The sequence below is a fragment of the Ostrea edulis genome, chromosome 4 (genome assembly GCF_947568905.1).
Source record: "Ostrea edulis chromosome 4, xbOstEdul1.1, whole genome shotgun sequence".
NCBI lineage: Eukaryota > Metazoa > Mollusca > Bivalvia > Ostreida > Ostreidae > Ostrea > Ostrea edulis.
In genome coordinates this window covers 45,989,869-46,001,204 of record NC_079167.1, presented here as the reverse complement: position 1 = coordinate 46,001,204, position 11,336 = coordinate 45,989,869, and the positions used below count along the sequence as shown (strand labels likewise).

Sequence of the window (11,336 nt, the reverse complement as noted above, 5' to 3'; positions counted from 1 at the left end):
ATACGTTGTACTATTTTTTACAAGATACGGGAGGTAATTTAATCCCTAGTAAGCATGGAATCATAGTGAGTAAACATGAACTATTCGAAGGGGTTTCTAACGATAAAAATCGCAAAGTTTTAGCCCCACGAAATTAAAGCCCTTTACAGTAACTATCACCCCATTTTCAATTTTCTACATGCTTGGGGCGTTCAATAGGATGAATGCATGGGGTACTCTAAACTTCCTGCTTTCTATCTTTGTAGGATAAGACTGACTACATCCAGTTGCTAGAAGTAAGTAGGTCATGTAATCTGGATTATTATATAATAGGGTGAGGTAATCATTAAGAATCCTTGCATCTTCCTATAGCCCTTATGCCTCACCCATTACAAATGATTTTGATTTAGTAACATTTATTTGGTTCTTTAAACTCTATGCAATGAAACTATATGTAACACATTTTCTCAGATCCTTTCATGTTGGCTGAATATCTGATTTTCCTCTTCCTCAAGAGTGAGATTAAGGATATAGTTATTGATTATTAGTTTGCACTAATTATTAAAAAATTTCAGTTGATTTCTTCCCTTGATGATGTAGAAACGGTGGAATTTTCCCCCCATACAAAAAAGCTGTTAGTGAGACTCGCAGACAATATCACAAGGTAAATAATTTGGCAAAAGTTTTATATTGTAAAACCAACACTGTTGATATTATTAAATGTGCAAGGTGAGGGAAGGCTCAGTTTTAAAGTACATATAGGTAATCGACTCCGTTGCATTAAATGAATGAAAGTTGCAAAACTTAGTTTCAATGAAAAGTTGGTTTTATAACAAGTTTATCCAGTGATTTATCTACTTTTTAGTCTCCTACCTGTTTCTAAAACCGAAGGGAAATTTAGGTTTTTTCTTCCATCTATCTGTCAGTCCGTCTGTCCCATTGGTTTTCCAGACTTTTTAGCTCACCTGAGCTGAACCCTCAAGTGAGCTTTTCTGATCGCCTGTTGTCCGCTGTCCGTCTGTCTGTAAAGTTTTTACATTTTCGACTTCTTCTCCAGAACCACTTGGCCAATTTCAACCAAACTTGGCCAAAAGCATCCTTGGGTGAAGAGCTTTCAAGTTTGTTCAAATGAAGGGCCATGCCCCTTAAAAGGGGAGATAATCACAAAAATGCAAAAATAGGGTGGAGTCATTTAAATATCTTCTTAAGAACCACTGGGCCAGAGGAGCTGAAATCTACATGAAAGCTTCCTGACATAGTGCAGATTCAAGTTTGTCAAAATCATGGCCCCAGGGGTAGGATGGGGCCATAATAGGGGATCAAAGTTTTACATACAAATATGTAGGAAAAATCATTAAAAATCTTCTCAAGAACCATTGAGCCAGAGAAGCTGAGATTTACATGAAAGCTTCCTAACATAGTGCAGATTCAAGTTTGTTAAAATAATGGCCCCTGAGGATAGGATGTGGCCACAATAGGGGATCAAAGTTTTACATACAAATATATAGGAAAAATCTTTAAAGATTTTCCTCTCAAAAATTACTGGGCCAGGAAAGTTGAAATTTACATGAAAGCTTCCTGACATAGTGCAGATTCAATTTTGAAAAATCATGGCCCCCGGGGTAGATTGGAGCCACAATAGGGATCAAAGTTTTACATCCGAATATATAGGAAAAATCTTTAAATATGAGCCAAGGTGACTCTGGTGAGCAATGTGCCCCTTGGGCCTCTTGTTTCCGTTATGCTTGGGAGGATTCATTTGAAACTTGCAGTGTACTTTCAGAGTGGTAAACTACAGATTAAGTTCAAATCTTATATATGTTTGATCAACAGGTGTAGAAACAAAAATTAATTTTTATATTGTTACGTTTGTCTATTCATCACGATCGGGATTATGTGCCAATGGAAAAGCTGTGAAAATAAGACATCTGAATATAGGCAGTTGATGAAACTCGGTCACTGATTGTGTAAATGATCAGTTCATTAATTGAAAATTTCAACTCATTAATCACAAAAGGAATACATGTACATGTAATATATTAAAGAAAATACATGTATATATCAAATCTGTTAATTAATCACATGAGTATTTTTTCTGTAGTTTGAGCAAAGTCTGATCAGTCGGCAGGTGGCAGTACTCATTTTACCGCATTCCTGCAATATGACTGAAATGTGAAATCGCGGGTATTCCAAATAAAGGAAATCTATCGCATAATGAAATATAATTTAATGAAAACAGAGTTATTGTTTTTGGATTCAATATTTCGAAACATATTGATTATTCAAATATAACTAAGACTTATGAAATATTTCATGGCTAACAAGATTTTTTACAATAACTATTGAAAAAGACTCCAACAAAATTTATGTTCCAGTCATGCATAAAACATGGAAAAAGCGCAATTGCAGCACATTTCAAATATGTAAATTGGGACTGCAAAATGCTGTCTTGCAGCACATATGCTGTCTTGCAGTACAATTGCCATAATGTATTGCTCTGCAGTACATGCTGGCCTGCAGTACTACTTTAGTACTACAAGGCAGTACGTTATACTAAATATGGACATTTAGTTTGCAGCACAGTTGTGCAGCGTGTTTCACATGTTTAAGTTAGGACGGCAGTTAGACTGTGATACGGCACGTTTGGTCCCCTCGTGACGTTGGGTCTCCGACGACCATTCGTGCCGCACGTTTGGTCGCCGGGGACCATTCGTGCCGCATCTTCGTTAGCTATTACCCGCCATTTCAAAAGACTCGTTGTTCGGTTTAATCAAACTGGAAGAAATTGAAGAGGAATTTGGAAAAGGAGGAGGATTAAAAGGAATAAAGAGAAGGAAGGGGAATAAGTGCTAGAGGAGGAGAAAAGCAAACTTGGGGTTTTGGGAATGGGGTATGGCACGCACGAACCACATTAATTAGATAAACCTGCTTTAACGGAGATTAACTAACTTTATCGACCGTTAATCCTAGTTTAACGGTGTTAATTCGAATTAACGGTCGATAAAGTTAGTTTATCACGTTAACTCGAATTAACGGTCGATAAAGTGGGTTAAACGATAGTTTACATTTTTTATCTCACATTATCGACCGTTAATATGAGTTGTAATGTTATTGTTAAACATATAAAGAAATTTTAAATCGCATTAACGATAGATAAACCGGGTTTATCACTCGCATTTACCGATGTAACGCTGATTTTAATTGGTTGACGTGGTGTGCCTATTTTTTTAAAACCATAATAAATGCATGGAATTTTTTTCTGATACCGGACTCCTTGTCGAACTATGCTAGCTTCTTCAGCTATCAATAAGCACATATATATATATACAGTTACATATTTGGATATTAAATGAACCTTTAACTGCAGAAACAAATAGACTGGACAAACTTTCAAATCATTGGTTTTTTTTGTCATATTTGTGTCAGAATATATCATAATAGCTAGCTTGTTAAATTATTATATCTTTTTAGTAAATAAATTTCATGATCTTTTCATGGCATATTTGATTAAAATTAATTGACTTCAAAATGAATAGGAAACACAACAAATGGATGGGTTACACTAATTTTGAATTGCCAAATTCATGTATACATAGTTGTCTAATTGCTGATTTAAATTACAATTGTATTATTACATAGCCTTGTGAATTCAGCAGAAGTCACAATTTCTAGCCCATTAAAGTTTGGGGGCTTGGGTGGCGACCATTTGTGCTTGCGAGGGTATGGCCTAAAATTGGTGACCAATCGTGTCCACCCACATGGCACGTTCGGTCGCCCGGTGACCATTCGTGCCGCACATATGGTCGCTGGTGACCATTTGTATCACACATATCTTCGCCGGGCGACCGAACTCTCGGGGCCAATCCCAGGTCCGAGATCAACATTAGAATGTGATATTCTATATTACCCATATGAGACAGCCATGTGAGATTTTTCTTTCTCTCATATCTACGTATGTAAAATACAGATATTCTATGAAAGAAAGGTATGAAAGATATTTCTATCTTTCATATCACGTGACGTTTATCTTTCATATCCCATGACGTAATAATCAATACACAACTAGCCTGCAACTTACATGTACCTCTGTAACTTACATATTCTCTCATATCTATCATATGTAAGATTATAAGACTCTCTTATGAGTAACCATGAAATATAAGGTGATTCCACCCGAGGGTTGCAAAAAAGCTGTGAAACCTGAGGCTTTACCAGGAGTTTTACCGCTTTTTTGCAACCCCGAGGGTGGAATCACCTTAATATTTCATGGCAACTCATAAGAGAGTATTTTTTTCGTTTTGGCGTTAGTCCTTTCAAGGGTGTACAAGTATGCTTTCTAACAGGTGAGGGCGATTTGAGTACAGGACATGGATTCGATGGTATACATGTAGGAGCTTAAAGGTTTTAGTTTCGCCGATAGCCCACTTTTTCATACTATTCATTGACAGATTTGACTTCTTTCGCATCATATTTACTCTGAAATATGAAAAGAAAACCTGACAAATCTGTGATATTTAAAGGGTCATGGTAAACTTAATGTTAATCAGCCCTAAGGTCAAACTTCAAAGCCTCGCGATACAGTAAAATGTATGTAGCATACTCCTCGCGGCATACCAGATTTGAGCCCTCATGCAACACATTGCAAATTGGTAAGATTTTGTGCAAATTACATGTGAAATGTAAGTAAAAGGGCGATATAATCATCAACAATCATGGTATCGGGATATACATACTCTCTATCAAACAAATCAAGTAGGCAGAGAAATGAAATGACCGAGAAAGATGGGTTGAAATCATCAATTTCAACTTTTTAGACCTACTCGTGAAACGCGAATGAAGTGTTTGAGTTAAGTACGGGTTTCTTAAATTCGGTGACAAAGTTGAATGATCAAAATATATCTACCACACTCTATGCAATATGATGTTTGCAGAAATATGATGTAGTTTATGAGAAAATCGATCTCGTATTCGGTGATACTGCATTTTCTCCGCTTCAGAGCCGAGCCCTCATGCTCCACAGTGACGACTCCTCGAATGTGACGTTGTGAATGGTGATAATGAACTTTATTAGTTTAAACTACAGAGCCAACAGGTATCTTACCGTTTGGCAGTTTGGAAACATTTTGCTTCTAAAATTAAGGTTTTGATTCTTGGTAATTAATGTTTTCTTCAATGTTATTATTGGTTTCTTCTGTAAATTGTATCGTATTGAAAATATTGAATAGTGGCATAAGTATTGCAATATGTATCGCATCGTTTCAGCTCTAGATCTATTTTACATCTACTTTTCAAAGACATCAATTAAAATGATATACAGTTTATTGGTATACATTAGTCTTTTACAAAATCTATCATTATTCATAATGTCAGAAGTATAAAGCCTTGTATTTGGTACTGGTATTTTTAGGTTAGATTATACATGTATATAGGTGATATGTAACCTAAATGTATTCTGACTAGTGTTTGCATGTCCATTGTCATCAGTTTTAAATATTTGGACACAATCAACTTATGTGATAAGGAGTGGTTTGAGATACGTTAATTGATTACTATGATTCTAAGGAATGCTTAGAGATGTGATTATTGGTGAATATAGGTTAGGTGTCAAGTACTTGGAATTTTTATCTCTAAATTTCAGGAAACATCTAGAGTCTTTAAAACCAGATACTGCAAGGATGATGGCTGCTGAGGTCACTGGAAAGGTGAAAGGTGTTATAGTGACCTTAAGAGAAAGTCATGAAAATGGTACAACTAGTACAGAGGGAGAATTGTATGATTTTGTATCTAGATATTTTGCTCCTTGGAATGGGATTCCAGAAGATCCTGTTACAGGTGTGTGTGTGTCAGTTTCAATCATGAACTAGTTCTAATTGTAACAGGGACCGTTACGGATGTTCCCCAAATACCCCCCCCCCCCCCCCCCCCCCCATTTAAAAAGTGGTGCTATTGTGCTTCAGCACAACCAATCATCTTTTATAGTTAAGTACCTGTGATGTCAATATCATTCCATTTTTCGCATTCATAAGAAATTTATTCGAATATTAAAGCAATACAAGCTGTAACTGACAGTAAATAAATTAAAAAATAAAAGAACAAATAGTCAACATATGTGATTGAATATATATAACTTAATAGAATCAGAGTGAATCTGAAGCAATAAACCCGTCAAATTAGCAAAAAATGTTAATTCATGAATCATTGTCATCCTGTCAGTAATTCCTGCTCGTAACCTCCGATGTGCATTGACCTTGGAGGTCACCAGTTCGGAAAAAGCGAAAGAGAGGCACTGAGCACGTGTTAGATTTGTAAACAGTTTAACATACCAATTTTATAGAAAATTCACAATCAAAATTTCATTTGAGTGGCACATTTGCGTAATTATTACCTTTTTACACTTACATAGTATTTCTAGTCATTCATGAAACAACGTAATATTTTAAAACAAACGACACGTGTAGTTACTCGCGTCAGTTTCCGTCTTTGTATATGGCCTCGGTCTCAGCAACCCGATTATGTTCGGCAATCATCGTTCCCATGTCCGTGCTCTTACAGAAAAAAGGTACATTTTAGGTACCTTTGTTGGGTACACTTTTGGGTACATTTTGGATACATTACAGGTACAATTTGGGTACACTTTGGGTACTTTACGGGTACACTTTAGGTACACCTAAAAGTACCCGGAGTGTACCCAAAAGGTACCTGGAATGTACCTAAAGTGTACCTAAAAGTATACCCTTTTTGGAACCGGACTTTGAAAATATTTCTAGCTGCAGACGGGTACTTTTTCGGGTACATTGTTCTTTCCCATGCAACTGTCTAAGTTAAAATTTTCCGGGGTACCTTTTGGGTACCTTATTATTTCCAACTTTCCAAGTATCAATTTTTAGGGTACCTTCTGGGTACAATATTTTTGGGTACACACTTTGGGTACGCTTCGGGTACACTAAAAAGTACCCGGAAAGTACCCAAAAGATACCCAGAATGTACCTAAAGGGTACCTAAAAGTCTACCCTTTATGGAACCGGACTTTAAAAATATTTTTAGCTGGAGGCGGGTACTTTTTCGGGTACATTTTCTTTCCCGTACAACTTTTTAAGGTTTTAATTTTTGGGGTACATTTTAGGTACAATTTTGTCAACATTGTTGTTCCCATTTTGGGGTACTTTTTGGGTACATTTCTTTGATACATTTTCAGGGTACATTATTGATACAACCCAGGTACATTTTAGGTACTTTTCAGGTACAATCCAGGTACCATTTCAGAAACTTTTCTGGTACATTTTAGGTACAATTCTGCTACTATTATAGGTACTATTTAGGTACATTATTGGTAAAATCCGGTTACCAATTTAGACAGTTTTTAGGTACAAACTGGGTACATTTTAGGTACATTATAGGTACTTTACGGGTACAATTTTAGGTACAAACCCGGTGCCATTTTAGTACCTTTAGTACCATTTTAGTACATTCCGGGTACAGCATAAGTACCATTTTAAGTACACTCTGGGTGCCATTTTAGGCACTTTTCGGGTACCATTTATGGCATTTTCCAGACTTTGCTTGCCTCTCCTAAAGTATGCTTGACTAACACTTCAAATGTACTGGAGTTCTGCTAGTTTTCATGAATATTACCAACCATGTGTCCTGAAAAAATGAAGAATCTTAATATATGGGAAATTGCATTTAATTCATACTATGAAAAATTATGACAAAGCTTCTCTTCTTCGTAATCCTATTTCTCCTGCAAAAAAAAAAAAAAAAAAATCCATTTAATGAAATATAATAAAACCAAATCACAATACGAATGTAGTTTACTGCACTTTTCTTTGTCTTTAATTCAGTTGACTTGACGCTTTAAATTATCTTTATTTTACACTCGTTTCGTCTCTTTTAACTTTCTAAATTAAATATACTTATATATTATATTTTCTTGGATATTGTTCCTTTATTATTAATTCGATTAAAATCTAACAAATACATGTAAATAAGTGCATAAATGAAAGAAATTTAAAAAAAAACATTTTCATCATAAATGATTAACACATGCAATACAATACCAAGATTGCAATGAAAATATTTTAACTTATCTAACTTTGCATTAAATGGTTGTGCTAGATAATCATTCTTAACAGCAACATCTTTTCATAGTCTGAACAGCAACAAGACATGAATGTGAACCATGGATGCCCCCAAACTTAACGGTTTTCAAGACAAGTAGGTCAAAATTCATGTCAAGGTCAGAAGATTAAATTTGGTACCATCAGAAAGCCTTAGTAGGTCAAAAGGTCATTAATGAGGTACTTATATGTACAGTTTGTATATATATTAAAAAATATTTTCTTGTCACAAAGAATAAAAATGGCAAACATAAAATCCCTACCCATTTTAGTTGAAAAGTTATAACTAAGTTAAAGTTATATCAATATGCCACTTATATTTTATTACAGATCATAGGATACAAAATATTTTAACAGCAATATTACCTGTGCATTTCAAAAAGTTTCACAAAAATGTGCTGTTAAAAAAACGTTGATTCTCTGGATAACTTTTTGCTCACTTTCCTTTGGGAGAACATTGATGACGTACATTCTAAAAAAAATAATAATGCAATTATTTTGTGGGCATGTTATATATCTATTTAAAATTAATAGAAACAGTTTGTATGATCTGTTCAAATTAAATCAGTGATTTGAAACTGATAGTGGAATTAGTCATCCCAATTTGACTTGCTGTCAGACAAATTTAAGACATATCAGGGTCATGGACTTCCCATCCACTATACATATAGGCCTAGTAGTCTCATTGGACTTACCTAAAATGTGCATGAACTGAAGTGTCATTCAGAGTAAACTCATTTTGGAACTATATAAACATTGATCCAGGTCTGCATAGTGTAATTCTCATAATGGCATATTAAAACCAGTCTGGTCAGTGGTCACACCATATAAATTCTGTATCTATCATGAATTATATTCTGAAAGAGAAATGAAATTGTAAATAATCAAAGGATACCAAAGACCTTCCAATAACCAAATTACAGGACAATAAATAAATATTTCTAATCACTGGTCACTTGTGCTATCAAATTACATTTTTACTTGTCAATTGATAACTCTTACTGTTCCTTCGGACCAATCTGATTAAAACCAGCTCCTCGATCCGCTCCTCATATTGCGACAACATAAAAATAAAGGAGCGGATCGAGCTGATTTTAACATAATGCCGACGTTACTTAAGTTATTTCAGTATGACCTGCTTTGTACATAATAAGAGTGGTTAAACTATGAGGTGTTACAAATGAAATAGCATTGCTGTGTCTAGCGAGTATATATCTAGTTGATGCAAATCGCGGGTTATCAAGTGCCGGGTAGAAAATGAAAATCGTCTTAAGTGTCCGACAATAGACGCATTTAGACTAGTTAGCGAATTCCATTGTCCTACTTTACAAAAGACACATGAGTTACATAATTCAAGATACCTCTGACTGTTACCCTTGCTTTCTCTATATGTTATGTGCAGTGAAGATCATCAGACACAAATGTGAAAGGGATAAGAATCGGAGGAATTTCGGATTATCAGTGATCATGACTGGCATGAAGTCAAAGAATCTACAAAATACACTAGTGTGTAAATCACTTACTTAATGGTTGGGAGTCTCTTCAGGATAACACCACAAAATCCCTCGGGTCCCTGTTGAAGGCTATTCTTTGTCTGTTCATAAAGTTTACGGTATGTCACAACATCATAAACATGGCGTCTGCATGCTTACTAAGCGCGGGAACTCGGAGTGCACACCCGATGCTTTTCATCAGGAACCCGATCTCAATTTACGGTTGTTAGAGCCAAGTACTGTGAAGACCCGCTCTGAATTGATTGGTTAATTAATTAATAAGTTAACTAGTTTATAAAAATAATATGATGATCTTCAATAATTTCCTTCTGCAGGGACATCTTTTGACATAGAGTGTATATCAATATTTTTAAAAAAAACACCCCCCCCCCCCCCCCAAATAAATAAAAAAAAATAAAAAATCATATACAGATAGATCTATATATGTATGTATTATGATATATACAGATTGTTTACCACACACACACATATATATAATTTTTTCTTATGAAATTGCTGCAGACTAACAATCATGTAGCATTATCAAGTTCAAAAGAGTATCTTACTACTATAGGTCTCTACAATTATTTATTTTTGATTGTTATGTTTTTAAAAATGGAAAATAGCTTTCCATTTAGAGGTTTAGGGATGGATCCCTTCATGTAATCCTTCAGATTTCCTTTAATACTATAGCTACCTTAATGGCAGAACAAAAAAAACCTTTTTATAGATAAATTAAAATTCATTAACATCAACAGGATTTGCACTATTTCATATATATATATATATATATATATATATATTTAAACAAAAAATGTCTACAACATACATACATCAATAAAAAAAAAACATGCCAGATTGAAGTTGGGTACATAATGCTGGTACAATTGACTATAAAAGCTTTCAAAATCAGTTGTGAAATTGTTTAATGTTTATTTTCATATTATTTGTATCTGTTGTGAAATTACAAGGTTTATTTAAATGGGTACATTTCGGGTACATTTTCAATAGTCACATTTAAAGTTGGTACATTACGGGTACAATTTAACTTTTTAATTTACCCAGGGTACATATCTGGTAAACATTTCAACATTAATATTTTTTGTTGGGTACATTTCGGGTACATTTCAACTTAGTAACTTTAAAGTGGATACATATCGAATACATTTTAACTTCTTTAATTGATACCCTGGGTACAATTCGGGTACATTTGAACATTTATATTTTTCTGTTGGGTACATTTCAGGTACATTTTAACTTTTCAATTTTTAATCTGGGTACATTTTGGGTACTTTTTACAATAGTCGGGTACGTTCCGGGTACTGTCGAAAAATGGCTAAGTTTTTTGCGGGTACTTTTTGGGTACCTTTTTCAGGGAAAAAGTTGCTTCGGGTACCTTACAGATACATTTTAGGTACCTTTCGGGTACATCTCATTTCTGTAAGGGTGTATACAACACAATGGCGGTTTATACGAAACGCTCATTGTATGTGTGCTCTCAAACAATATCAACTTGTTTATTTTGCAGAATTTTTCTTCAGATCTATATTAGTTATACCGGTAGGTGTTATTTGGTGAATAATTGGATAGTTGAAAAAATACCGTCAGTTACAGCTTGTATTGCTTTAACCTAGCAAAATTGAACACACGTGCCGTGGTGTTTGCGCGTATGTGTAAGACAACTCATATTGACGATGCTACTAAGTAGAGTCTTGAGAGTCCAAAAATATATCTACCACATAAATTT

At 34.7% G+C, this 11,336-nt stretch overlaps 2 long non-coding RNA genes across 2 annotated transcripts; one reads left to right on the top strand and one right to left on the bottom strand.

Moving 5' to 3' along the window:
- Positions 1-7,645: 7,645 nt before the first annotated feature.
- LOC125674371 (uncharacterized) lies at positions 7,646-10,548 on the bottom strand. The gene is made up of 4 exons (XR_007370103.2): positions 9,620-10,548; positions 8,792-8,953; positions 8,463-8,568; positions 7,646-7,720 (listed from the first exon to the last, which is right to left on the bottom strand). It is a non-coding gene; the product is annotated as an uncharacterized LOC125674371 (long non-coding RNA).
- A 91-nt stretch (positions 10,549-10,639) lies between these two features.
- LOC130054174 (uncharacterized) lies at positions 10,640-10,873 on the top strand. Its single transcript, XR_008802455.1, has 2 exons — positions 10,640-10,709; positions 10,836-10,873. It is a non-coding gene; the product is annotated as an uncharacterized LOC130054174 (long non-coding RNA).
- Positions 10,874-11,336: the final 463 nt, after the last annotated feature.